At 46.0% G+C, this 14611-nt stretch overlaps 1 protein-coding gene across 1 annotated transcript in view; it reads right to left on the reverse strand.

The window, feature by feature from the left end:
* Positions 1-9154, reverse strand: part of LOC139555340 (gap junction beta-4 protein-like) — a 28492-nt gene extending 19338 nt beyond the window's left edge. Inside the window, exon 1 of the mRNA XM_071369056.1 lies at positions 9082-9154. The gene's annotated coding sequence lies outside the window, so the exon portion shown is untranslated. The remainder of the gene's footprint in view (positions 1-9081) is intronic.
* Between the last annotated feature and the right edge of the window lie 5457 nt (positions 9155-14611).

Genomic DNA, 14611 nt, shown 5'->3' on the forward strand with positions numbered 1-14611 from the left:
GTATAACCACGGTTTTGTATGGCTAAATATGCACATTTTCGAACAAACTGTATATGTATGTTGTAAAATGATGTTACAGGAGTGTCATCGGAAGAATTCTGAGAAGGTTAGTGAAAAAATTAATATATTTTGGCGGTGATTACGTTATAGCTCTCTTTGGCTGGAATCGATGCTCTGGTAACGTTTTCACATGTGGTATGCTAACTTATCGATTTATTGTGTTTTCGCTGTAAAACGCTTAGAAAATCAGAAATATTGTCTGGAATCACAAGATCTGGGTCTTTCCATTGCTATGCTTTGTCTATTCTTATGAAATGTTTTATTAAGAGTAAATTGGTCATACACGTTGCTCTCTATAGTAATTCTAGTCGTCTTGTGATGGTCGGTGCAATTGTAAACTGTGATTTCTACCTGAAATATGCACTTTTTTCTAACAAAACCTATCCTATACCATAAATATGTTATCAGACTGTCATCTGAAGAGGTTTTTTCTTGGTTAGTGGCTATCAATATCTTAGTTTAGCCGAATTGGTGATAGCTCCTGAAGTAGTAAGAAACTGATGGAGTTAGAAAAGTGGTGTATTTTGCTAACGTGTTTAGCTAATAGATTTACATATTTTATCTTCCCTGTAAAACATTTTAAAAATCTGAAATGGTGGCTTTATTCACAAGATCTGTATCTTTCATCTGGTGTCTTGGACTTGTGATTTAATGATATTTAGATGCTACTATCTACTTGTGAAGCTATGCTAGCTATGCTAATCAGTGTGTGGGGGGGTGGGGGGTGATCCCGGACCCGGGGTAGAGGCTCGTTAGAGGTTAATGTGTGAAAGTTAAATATTTCTAAAAAATATTTTTTGAATTTCGCGCTATGCCTTTTCAGTGGAATGTGGGAGGAGTTCCGCTAGCGGAACGCCGGGGCTAGAAAGGTTAGCAAACTTCCAAATGAGCTTCAATGCCATACAACACTCCTTCTGTGGCCTCCAATTGCTCTTGAATGCTAGTAAAACTAAATGCATGCTCTTCAACCGATCGATGCCTGCACTGCCCGCCCGACTAGCATCACTACTCTGGATGGTTCTGACTTAGAATATGTGGTAAACTACAAATACCTAGGTGTCTGGCTAGACTGTAAACTCTCCTTCCAGACTCACATTACGCATCTCCAATCCAAAATAAATTCTAGAATCGGCTTCCTATTTTGCAAACAAAGCCTCCTTCACTCATGCTGCTAAACATACCCTCATAAAACTGACTATCCTACCGATCCTTGACTTCGGCAATGTCATTTAAAAAATAGCCTCCAACACTCTACTTAGCAAATTGGATGTAGTCTGTCACAGTGTCATCCGTTTTGTCACCAAAGCCCCATATACTACCCACCACTATAACCTGTATGGTCTCGTTGGCTGGCCCTCGCTACATATTCGTCGCCAAACCCACTGGCTCCAGGCCATCTATAAGTCTTTGCTAGGTAAAGCCCCACCTTATCTCAGCTCACTGGTCACCATAGAAACACCCACCCGTAGCACGCGCTGTTGGGGATGAATCAGAATTAGTTGGGTAACATAGATAAGATGTTTTATTTTCATAATATGCTTATGTGAGATACTTGTCATTAGAATGTTTCCCTTTGGACTATAGGGTTGGCAGTTGCAGTTATCCCTTCTCGGCTCAGTCACTTGGGGCCCAGAGAGGGGAGAGGTCAGGCTTGTCTTCATATGTGAATGTATCTGTTAAACCATGTGGTGCTATGCAGAATATCAGAAGGGGAGGAGGACAGAATGGAACATTGTCTTCTTATGTGAATGTGTCTGTAACTATTCCTAAACCATGTGAAGGGATGGCGTGATTAATGAGGAACCAGTTAGTTGCCTCAACAATGTCTGTACGCCAGTCACTCCCTCCTTTTGTCATTGGGGGAGGAGTATGGCAGTGTCTGGAACCATTGTATGTCCACTCTGATGTTGCCCTTCTCTTGACCTAGTATATGACCTAGAGGCTCACTCCTCTCAGTGAGCTTGTCCAGGAGTGGGGAGTGGGGAGAAGAGGGGGTGTATTTGAGATGGGAGTATCTACAGTTGACAATTGATATATGCCATTGGATGAGGTAATGTTTTGGTACTATGAAGTACCAGGAACGAGATTAGAACCTCATCTTAGAGACCAAACTGAACAATAATTTATAGCGAATGCTGTCTGGCTACGGGATACTCCTCTCTCAAGTAAAAGCCTTTCTTTGTGAAGCAGTTCCTATTATCTGTGGTTTTTCATGTCGACTAGGGGGTGGATCTTTGCTATAAAAGATCTCAGTTGCCATTATGTTGACCACTCTCAACATTTCATTTGAGATACTGAAATGTTGAAAGTCAAATGCTATTGCAAAAGCGTAATTATTATTAAAGGTGAAGTTTAAGTTTAACTTTGACTGGTGTGTGGTTTGTAACTCTCATCATTTGGTAATACAGGAAATTGCCACGACAGCGTTCCAGCAGGTATTTTTCACTGGTCATTCCCAAAGCCAACACCACCTTTGGCCGCCTTTCCTTCCAGTTCTCTGCTGCCAATGACTGGAACAAATTGCAAAAATGACTGAAGCTGGAGACTCATATCTCCCTCACTAACTTTAAGTATCAGCTGTCAGAGCAGCTTACAGTCAACTTAGTGCATGTAAACTGCTGACCCACTGGAATTGTGATACAGTGAATTATAAGTGAAATAATCTGTCTGTAAAAAATTGTTGGAAAAAATACTTGTCATGCACAAAGTAGATGTTCTAACCAACTTGCCAAAACTGTAGTTTGTAAACAAGATTTTTTTTGGAGTGGTAGAAAAACGAGTTTTAATGGCTCCAACCTAAGTGTATGTAAACTTCCGACTTCAACTGTATATGGATCATTCATTACAGTTATACACTAACATCTAGTCCAATTGTATAATCCTGAACGCTGACTGGTTAAAATCGCATTCCAGCAGGTGTCTTTTCCTCAAGCTACTTCCGGAATAGACACCGGAATAGACACCGGAATAGACACCGGAATAGACACCGGAATAGACACCGGAATAGACATCGGAATAGACACCGGAATAGACACCGGAATAGACACCGGAATAGACACCGGAATAGACACCGGAATAGACATCTGAATAGACACCGGAATAGACATCTGAATAGACACCGGAATAGACATCTGAATAGACATCTGAATAGACACCGGAATAGACACCTGACTAGACACCTGACTAGACACCGGAATAGACACCGGAATAGACACCGGAATAGACACCGGAATAGACATCTGACTGCTCAATCCACTGTCTCATCAGCCCAGCCAGGCAATTTATAAACTCCACTATAAAAAGCATCTAGACATTATCTCACATTTCTTTTAAGACTAATATTTTGTTTTTGGAGATTTGTAAAAACCTTGCTGTCTGTCTCTCTGACATTTGCATTTTTTTTTTTTATATTGAAATTCGATCTCCAGCTGTCCCATAGTAATGAACGTGTAGGGGTCGGGAGTCGGGACGAGAGAGAAATGCAGGCAGCGTTTCTCAGCCAGTTGAAATCATGAATCAGCAGGCATCATTTTTATGGATATATCCAAAGAAATGTCACTAGAAAACAGCTTAACAAATGCAAATGCATCTACTTTGTTGTTATTCTGGTTGCACTTTTTTGATGTGACAGTAAGTTAGCCGTAGTTGGCTAGCTAGCAAGCACAGGATTAAAACGTTTCCAGCCAGTATGTCAATGGAACATTTAGAACGAACGCCTGGGTCGCTTCCACAGATACAGAACAAAAGACTGAACGACTGGGTCACGTCCATAGATACAGAACAAAAGACTGAACGACTGGGTCGCTTCCACAGATACAGAACAAAAGACTGAACGACTGGGTCGTGTCCATAGTTACAGAACAAAAGACTGAACGACTGGGTTGTGTCCATAGATACAGAACAAAACTCTGAACGACTGGGTCGCGTCCATAGATACAGAACAAAACACTGAACGACTGGGTCGTGTCCATAGATACAGAACAAAACTCTGAACGACTGGGTCGCGTCCATAGATACAGAACAAAACACTGAACGACTGGGTCACGTCCATAGATACAGAACAAAACACTGAACAACTGGGTCGCATCCCATAGATACAGAACAAAAGACTGAACAACTCGTTTGCGTCTCTAGCAACCGAACCAATATAATGAACGACCAGCCGGCTTAGGTAGAAACCTTAGATTTGTTTCGGAACTATATCTTGTGGAAGGATGAAACAGTATGAATAAATTCATAATTCTAAGGAAAAAATGGCAATCATTATTGGTAACCCGTTGTAGAAAAGTGATAGAAGCTGACGCATTGCCAAAATATCCTCTAAACATGGTCTTCACGAGCATTATAACTTAACTATATAATTCAATGCAGATACACATGCTTTTAAAACTCAACAGGTTGTGTAGATAATGTCACAGTATAGACTCGCGCCACTTTTTTTCCCTCAGCTGTGACTCTCAAAGAGTTCAACTGAAGCTAGTGGAGAGTGTTAGCTGTGATTCTCAAAGAGTTCAACTGAAGCTAGTGGAGAGTGTTAGCTGTGATTCTCAAAGAGTTCAACTGAAGCTAGTGGAGAGTGTTAGCTGTGATTCTCAAAGAGTTCAACTGAAGCTAGTGGAGAGTGTTAGCTGTGATTCTCAAAGAGTTCAACTGAAGCTAGTGGAGAGTGTTAGCTGTGATTCTCAAAGAGTTCAACTGAAGCTAGTGGAGAGTGTTAGCTGTGACTCTCAAAGAGTTCAACTGAAGCTAGTGGAGAGTGTTAGCTGTGATTCTCAAAGAGTTCAACTGAAGCTAGTGGGAGAATGTCAGATATGATTCTCAAAGGGTTAATTAGGCTGAATCTAGTGAGAGAATGCCAGATATGATTCTCAAAATCAAATCAAATCAAATCAAATTTTATTAGTCACATACACATGGTTAGCAGATGTTAATGCGAGTGTAGCGAAATGCTTGTGCTTCTAGTTCCGACAATGCAGTAATAACCAACAAGTAATCTAACCTAACAATTCCACAACTACTACCTTATACACACACAAGTGTAAAGGGATAAAGAATATGTACATAAAGATATATGAATGAGTGGTGGTACAGAACGGCATAGGCAAGATGCAGTAGATGGTATAGAGTACGGTATATACATATGAGATGAGTACTGTAGGGTATGTAAACATAAAGTGGCATAGTTTAAAGTGGCTAGTGGTACATGTATTACATAAAGATGGCAAGATGCAGTAGATGATATAGAGTACAGTATATACATATGAGATGGGTAATGTAGGGTATGTAAACATTATATTAAGTGGCATTGTTTAAAGTGGCTAGTGGTACATTTTTACATAATTTCAATCAATTCCCATTTTTATAGTGGCTGGAGTTGAGTCAGTATGTTGGCAGCGGCCGCTAAATGTTAGTGGTGGCTGTTTAACAGTCTGATGGCCTTGAGATAGAAGCTGTTTTTCAGTCTCTCGGTCCCTGCTTTGATGCACCTGTACTGACCTCGCCTTCTGGATGATAGCGGGGTGAACAGGCAGTGGCTTGGGTGGTTGTTGTCCTTGATGATCTTTATGGCCTTCCTGTGACATCGGGTGGTGTAGGTGTCCTGGAGGGCAGGTAGTTTGCCCCCGGTGATGCGTTCTGCAGACCTCACTACCCTCTGGAGAGCCTTACGGTTGTGGGCGGAGCAGTTGCCGTACCAGGCGGTGATACAGCCCGACAGGATGCTCTCGATTGTGCATCTGTAGAAGTTTGTGAGTGCTTTTGGTGACAAGCCGAATTTCTTCAGCCTCCTGAGGTTGAAGAGGCGCTGCTGCGCCTTCTTCACGACGCTGTCTGTGTGGGTGGACCAATTCAGTTTGTCCGTGATGTGTACACCGAGGAACTTAAAACTTTCCACCTTCTCCACTACTGACCCGTCGATGTGGATAGGGGGGTGCTCCCTCTGCTGTTTCCTGAAGTCCACAATCATCTCCTTTGTTTTGTTGACGTTTAGTGTGAGGTTATTTTCCTGACACCACACTCCGAGGGCCCTCACCTCCTCCCTGTAGGCCGTCTCGTCGTTGTTGGTAATCAAGCCTACCACTGTAGTGTCATCCGCAAACTTGATGATTGAGTTGTACAGGGAGTACAGGAGAGGGCTCAGAACGCACCCTTGTGGGGCCCCAGTGTTGAGGATCAGCGGGGTGGAGATGTTGTTACCTACCCTCACCACCTGGGGGCGGCCCGTCAGGAAGTCCAGGACCCAGTTGCACAGGGCGGGGTCGAGACCCAGGGTCTCGAGCTTGATGACGAGTTTGGAGGGTACTATGGTGTTAAATGCTGAGCTGTAATCGATGAACAGCATTCTCACATGGGTATTCCTCTTGTCCAGATGGGTTAGGGCAGTGTGCAGTGTGGTTGCGATTGCGTCGTCTGTGGACCTATTGGGTCGGTAAGCAAATTGGAGTGGGTCTAGGGTGTCCGGTAGGGTGGAGGTGATATGGTCCTTGACTAGTCTCTCAAAGCACTTCATGATGACGGAAGTGAGTGCTACGGGGCGGTAGTCGTTTAGCTCAGTTACCTTAGCTTTCTTGGGAACAGGGATATGATTCTCAAAGGGTTAATTAGGCTGAATCTAGTGGGAGAATGTCAGATATGTGTGTAACTGAGTTCTGATTGTCATTAAAATGACTAATGGAACAGACATCCCTCCAATAGTACTGACTTCCTCATCAGATAGTGGAACAGAAAGCTCTCCAACATGACTGCGTGCAGGTGTGTTTAAGCCGCCACATGTCATCATTAGCTTTGTCACGGAAGATCAGGATGCTGGCTCTCTGCAGGTGTCTGTCATGAATAAACCATCCCTAATGTTGTGGAATGAATGACAAACACAAACTGACCTTCAACCCACACAGAACAGTTAGCATGGGGTGTTTCCCAATACGCTTCATTAGCTGCCTTCAACCCACACAGATCAGTTAGCATGGGATGTTTCCCAATACGCGTCATTAGCTGCCTCCAATCCACACAGATCAGTTAGCATGGGGTGTTTCCCAATACGTTACATTAGCTGCCTCCATCCCACACAGATCAGTTAGCATGGGGTGTTTCCCAATACGCGTCATTAGCTGCCTCCAACCCACACAGATCAGTTAGCATGGGGTGTTTCCCAATACTCTTCATTAGCTGCCTCCAACCCACACAGATCAGTTAGCATGGGGTGTTTCCCAATACGCTAAATTAGCTGCCTCCATCCCACACAGATCAGTTAGCACGGGGTGTTTCCCAATACGCTTCATTAGCTGCCTCCATCCCACACAGATCAGTTAGCATGGGGTGTTTCCCAATACGCGTCATTAGCTGCCTACATCCCACACAGATCAGTTAGCATGGGGTGTTTCCCAATACGCGTCATTAGCTCCCTCCAACCCACACATAACAGTTAGCATGGGGTGTTTCCCAATACGCTTCATTAGCTGCCTCCAACACACACAGAACAGTTAGCATGGGGTGTTTCCCAATACGCTGCATTAGCTGCCTCCAACCCACACAGATCAGTTAGCATGGGGTGTTTCCCAATACGCTTCATTAGCTGTTCACCTTTGTTTCTCATCTTGTCTGTCTGCATGGGAGGACGTCCTTACTGTTCACACATAGCTCTAATATCTGTGTCTGTCTGCATGGGAGGACGTCCTTACTGTTCACACATAGCTCTAATATCTGTGTCTGTCTGCATGGGAGGACGTCCTTATCGTTCACACACAGCTCTAATATCTGTGTCTGTCTGCATGGGAGGACGTCCTTATTGTTCACACATAGCCCTTACTGTATATCTGTGTCTGTCCTACTGGTTGAGCTAGCTAGCTCTCTCTCATACCTCTGTTACTACGCCAAGCCACACTTCTGTTGAGCCCATGAGTCAACAAACTATTTACATCAGCTTTAAGGGCTGAACGGCTTTTTCTCTGTCACCCTGTGTGTGTGTGTGTGTGTGTGTGTGTGTGTGTGTGTGTGTGTGTGTGTGTGTGTGTGTGTGTGTGTGTGTGTGTGTGTGTGTGTGTGTGTGTGTGTGTGTGTGTGTGTGTGTGTGTGTGTGTGTGTGTGTGTGTGTGTGTGTGTGTGTGTGTTATTGCAACGCGAGCCAGATACAGTCAGAGAGTTATGTGTTGTAATTGTCTATCGTTTCCTACCTGTATGACCCCGCCCTTCCTTCACACTGAGACAGTGGATGTTTCCTAAATGACTCCCTGTTCCTCAATGGGCCCTGGTCTATAGTAGTGCACTACTACCCTATAGACCCTGGTCTATAGTAGTGCACTACTACCCTATAGATCCTGGTCTATAGTAGTGCACTACTACCCTATAGTCCCTGGTCTAAAGTAGTGCACTACTGCCCTATAGACCCTGGTCTAAAGTAGTGCACTACTACCCTATAGATCCTGGTCTATAGTAGTGCACTACTACCCTATAGACCCTGGTCTAAAGTAGTGTACTACTACCCTATAGATCCTGGTCTAAAGTAGTGCACTACTACCCTATAGACCCTGGTCTATAGTAGTGCACTACTACCCTATAGACCCTGGTCTAAAGTAGTGCACTACTACCCTATAGACTCTGGTCTAAAGTAGTGTACTACTACCCTATAGACCCTGGTCTAAAGTAGTGCACTACTACCCTATAGACCCTGGTCTAAAGTACTGTACTACTACCCTATAGACCCTGGTCTAAAGTAGTGCACTACTACCCTATAGACCCTGGTCTAAAGTAGTGCACTACTACCCTATAGACCCTGGTCTAAAGTAGTGCACTATGTAGAGGATAGGGTGCCATTTGGGAAGCAGACAGTATCTTGACCTTCAGTAGGTCGTGTTCTGTCTTGTCTTTTGTAAACCGCTGGTGTCTTTTCTATTTTTTCTCTGTGGAAACTCTCCCCCCCCCCCTCGCTAGCTTGTAGCTCTTCACTCTGGTTCAACGACTCATCCTTACAAACGTTCAAAATCAACGACGCAAATGAACTAAAATAATAATAATAATGTGTCTTACCTGGTTGAGACGAAGGGGTCAAATAGATGTGTTTTTAATGCAAAAACGAGAAGCTCACTATGTGGTTGTCGGCCCTGACTGATTGGATGTAAGCAGAGTTCCACCTGGTTGAAAGGGGGGAGGGGCTAGGATGTACAGACGAATAGAATTGGAAGAGAGGTAAGGTGTCACACACACATGCAAACACACACACACACAAACACAGGCAAACACACACACATACTCACACACACACACGCAAACACACACACACACACACACACACACACACACACGCTCAAACACACATGCTCAAACACACTCAAACAGACACGCACATATACACACACACACACAAACAAACACACTCAAACACACACACACACCTCTGCCCCCTCCCCGACCAGACCGGTTTGTCAACCTCTGGTTGACAGCGCAGACAGACATATTACAAGGCATTTAGAGGGAGGGACGGAGGGAGGGACGGAGGAAGAGAAGAGGAGGAGGGAGTTCAATACCATCAGAGAGAGAGGAGGAGGTGGAGGGAGTAGCATACCATCAGAGAGAGAGAGGAGGAGGAGGGAGTAGCATACCATCAGAGAGAGAGAGGAGGAGGAGGGAGTAGCATACCATCAGAGAGAGAGAGGAGGAGGAGGGAGTAGCATACCATCAGAGAGAAAGAGGAGGAGGAGGAGGAAGTAGCATACCATCAGAGAGAGAGAAGGAGGTGGAGGGAGTAGCATACCATCAGAGAGAGAGGAGGAGGAGGAGGAAGTAGCATACCATCAGAGAGAAAGAGAGAGAGAGGAGGAGGATGGAGTAGAATACCATCAGAGAGAGAGAGGAGGAGGAGGGAGTAGCATACCATTAGAGAGAGAGAGGAGGAGGAGGTGGGAGTAGCATACCATTAGAAATAGGAGGAGGTGGGAGTAGCATACCATCAGAGAGAGAGAGGAGGAGGAAGTAGCATACCATTAGAGATAGGAGGATGAGGAGGAGGAGGAGGGAGGAGCATACCATCAGAGAGAGAAGAGGAGGGAGTAGCATACCATCAGAGAGAGAGAGGAGGAGGAGGTGGGAGTAGCATACCATCAGAGAGAGAGAGGAGGAGGAGGGAGTAGCATACCATCAGAGAGAAAGAGGAGGAGGAGGAGGAAGTAGCATACCATCAGAGAGAGAGAAGGAGGTGGAGGGAGTAGCATACCATCAGAGAGAGAGGAGGAGGAGGAGGAAGTAGCATACCATCAGAGAGAAAGAGAGAGAGAGGAGGAGGATGGAGTAGAATACCATCAGAGAGAGAGAGGAGGAGGAGGGAGTAGCATACCATTAGAGAGAGAGAGGAGGAGGAGGTGGGAGTAGCATACCATTAGAGATAGGAGGAGGTGGGAGTAGCATACCATCAGAGAGAGAGAGGAGGAGGAAGTAGCATACCATTAGAGATAGGAGGATGAGGAGGAGGAGGAGGGAGGAGCATACCATCAGAGAGAGAAGAGGAGGGAGTAGCATACCATCAGAGAGAGAGAGGAGGAGGAGGTGGGAGTAGCATACCATCAGAGAGAGGAGGAGGTGGGAGTAGCATACCATCAGAGAGAGAGAGGAGGAGGAAGTAGCATACCATTAGAGATAGGAGGATGAGGAGGAGGAGGAGGGAGGAGCATACCATCAGAGAGAGAAGAGGAGGGAGTAGCATACCATCAGAGAGAGAGAGGATGAGGAGGAGGGAGTAGCATACCATCAGAGAGAGAGAGGATGAGGAGGAGGGAGTAGCATACCATCAGAGAGAGAGAGGATGAGGAGGAGGGAGTAGCATACCATCAGAGAGAGAGGATGAGGAGGGAGTAGCATACCATCAGAGAGAGAGAGGAAGAGTAGGGGGTAGCATACCATCAGAGAGAGAGGAGGAGGAGGAGGGGGAGGGAGTAGCATACCATCAGAGAGAGAGGAGGAGGGAGTAGCATACCATCAGAGAGAGAGAGGAGGAGGAGGTGGAGGGAGTACTATACCATCAGAGAGAGAGAGGAGGAGGAAGTAGCATACCATTAGAGATAGGAGGATGAGGAGGAGGAGGAGGGAGGAGCATACCATCAGAGAGAGAGGAGGAGGTGGAGGGAGTAGAATACCATCAGAGAGAGAGAGGAGGAGGAGGCAGTAGCATACCATCAGAGAGAGAGGAGGAGGAGGGAGTAGCATACCATCAGAGAGAGAGAGGAGGAGGAGGGAGTAGCATACCATCAGAGAGAAAGAGGAGGAGGAGGAGGAAGTAGCATACCATCAGAGAGAGAGAAGGAGGTGGAGGGAGTAGCATACCATCAGAGAGAGAGGAGGAGGAGGAGGAAGTAGCATACCATCAGAGAGAAAGAGAGAGAGAGGAGGAGGATGGAGTAGAATACCATCAGAGAGAGAGAGGAGGAGGAGGGAGTAGCATACCATTAGAGAGAGAGAGGAGGAGGAGGTGGGAGTAGCATACCATTAGAAATAGGAGGAGGTGGGAGTAGCATACCATCAGAGAGAGAGAGGAGGAGGAAGTAGCATACCATTAGAGATAGGAGGATGAGGAGGAGGAGGAGGGAGGAGCATACCATCAGAGAGAGAAGAGGAGGGAGTAGCATACCATCAGAGAGAGAGAGGAGGAGGAGGTGGGAGTAGCATACCATCAGAGAGAGAGAGGAGGAGGAGGGAGTAGCATACCATCAGAGAGAAAGAGGAGGAGGAGGAGGAAGTAGCATACCATCAGAGAGAGAGAAGGAGGTGGAGGGAGTAGCATACCATCAGAGAGAGAGGAGGAGGAGGAGGAAGTAGCATACCATCAGAGAGAAAGAGAGAGAGAGGAGGAGGATGGAGTAGAATACCATCAGAGAGAGAGAGGAGGAGGAGGGAGTAGCATACCATTAGAGAGAGAGAGGAGGAGGAGGTGGGAGTAGCATACCATTAGAGATAGGAGGAGGTGGGAGTAGCATACCATCAGAGAGAGAGAGGAGGAGGAAGTAGCATACCATTAGAGATAGGAGGATGAGGAGGAGGAGGAGGGAGGAGCATACCATCAGAGAGAGAAGAGGAGGGAGTAGCATACCATCAGAGAGAGAGAGGAGGAGGAGGTGGGAGTAGCATACCATCAGAGAGAGGAGGAGGTGGGAGTAGCATACCATCAGAGAGAGAGAGGAGGAGGAAGTAGCATACCATTAGAGATAGGAGGATGAGGAGGAGGAGGAGGGAGGAGCATACCATCAGAGAGAGAAGAGGAGGGAGTAGCATACCATCAGAGAGAGAGAGGATGAGGAGGAGGGAGTAGCATACCATCAGAGAGAGAGAGGATGAGGAGGAGGGAGTAGCATACCATCAGAGAGAGAGAGGATGAGGAGGAGGGAGTAGCATACCATCAGAGAGAGAGGATGAGGAGGGAGTAGCATACCATCAGAGAGAGAGAGGAAGAGTAGGGGGTAGCATACCATCAGAGAGAGAGGGGAGGAGGAGGTGGAGGGAGTACTATACCATCAGAGAGAGAGAGGAGGAGGAAGTAGCATACCATTAGAGATAGGAGGATGAGGAGGAGGAGGAGGGAGGAGCATACCATCAGAGAGAGAAGAGGAGGGAGTAGCATACCATCAGAGAGAGAGAGGAGGAGGAGGAGGAGGGAGTAGCATACCATCAGAGAGAGAGAGGAGGGAGTAGCATACCATCAGAGAGAGAGAGGAGGAGGAGGTGGAGGGAGTACTATACCATCAGAGAGAGAGAGGAGGAGGAAGTAGCATACCATTAGAGATAGGAGGATGAGGAGGAGGAGGAGGGAGGAGCATACCATCAGAGAGAGAAGAGAAGGGAGTAGCATACCATCAGAGAGAGAGAGGAGGAGGAGGGAGTAGCATACCATCAGAGAGAGAGAAGGAGGAGGAGGTGGAGGGAGTAGCATACCATCAGAGAGAGAGAGGAGGAGGAGGAGAAGGGAGTAGCATACCATCAGAGAGAGAGAGGAGGAGGAGGGAGTAGCATACCATCAGAGAGAGAGAAGGAGGAGGAGGTGGAGGGAGTAGCATACCATCAGAGAGAGAGGAGGAGGAGGAGGAGGAGGGAGTATCATACCATCAGAGAGAGGAGGAAGAGGAGGAGGAGGAAGAGGAGGAGTATTTTCAAAAGAAAGTGATCAGTCAACACTGTCAAGTCACTCGACCAATCAGAGTGTGACGTTTACATTCTTTGTATTTCAGTTTCCCATGCGAGACTCCTCTTCTCTTTCTCGGGGCAGTCTCTGTCACATATCATACAGGCTTTTGTTCCAGCTCAGCTGGTAGCCAACTATATATATATATGCTTTCATGCAAGCTTGCCTTTAAGCGAGCATAGAAGTCATTTAGCTCGTCTGGTAGACTTGTGTCAGTGGGCAGCTCGTGGCTGTGCTTCCCTTTGTAGTCTATAATAGTTTGCAAGCCCTGCCACATCCGACGAGTGTCTGAGCCGGTGTAGTACGATTCAATCTTAGTCCTGTATTGACCCTTTGCCTGTTTGATGGTTCGTCTGAGGGCATAGCGGGATTTCTTATAATCGTCCGGGTTAGAGTCCCGCTCCTTGAAAGCAGCAACTCTACCCTTTAGCTAAAGGCGGATGTTGCCTGTAATCCATGGTTTCTGGTTGGATATGTACTTACGTATGGTCACAGTTGGCCCTTAAATGTACACTGGGAGCTAACATTATTGATATGCATGTAAATCTCACATGGCTCAAAGTGGAGGAGAGATTGACTTCATCACTACTTGTTTTTGTAAGAAGTGTTGACAAGCTGAATGTACTGAGATGTCTGTTTAAACTACTAGCACACAGCTCAGACACCCATACATACCCTACAAGACATGCCACCAGAGGTCTCTTCACAGTCCCCAATTCCAGAACAGACTATGGGAGGTGCACAGTACTACATAGAGCCATGACTACATGGAACTCTATTCCACATCAGGTAACTGATGCAGCAGTAGAATCAGATAAAAAAAACAGGTGAAAATACATCTTACACCGCACGCCATTGTGCGCAAATTCATTTTGTCCTCCCACAACAAATGCGATCACGACACACAAGTTGAAATATCCAAACAAACTCAGAACCAATTATATTAATTTGGGGACTGGTCGAAAAGCATTAAACATGTATAGCTATTGAGCTGGCTAGCTTGCTGTTGCTAGCTAATTTGTCTTGGGAAATAAACTTTGAGTTGATATTTTACCTGAAATGCAGAAGGTCCTCTACTCCGACAATTAATCCAGACATAAAACGGTCAACCGAATCATTTCTAGTCATCTCTCCTCCTTCCAGGCTTTTTCTTCTTTGGACTTTAGATGGCGATTGGCATCTAAACTTTCATAGTGTTACCACGACGACCGACTGACCTCGGTTCGTCTTTCAGTCACCCACGTGGTTATAACCAATGAGGAGATGGCACGTGGGTATCTGCTTCTATAAACCGATGAGGAGATGGGAGAGGCAGGACTTGCACCGTGTTCAGCTTCACAAATAGAACTGACTTCTATTTTAGCGCTTGGCTACGAAGACGCTCGTTGATGCGCG

Source organism: Salvelinus alpinus, chromosome 26 (assembly GCF_045679555.1).
Source record: "Salvelinus alpinus chromosome 26, SLU_Salpinus.1, whole genome shotgun sequence".
NCBI classification, from domain to species: domain Eukaryota; kingdom Metazoa; phylum Chordata; class Actinopteri; order Salmoniformes; family Salmonidae; genus Salvelinus; species Salvelinus alpinus.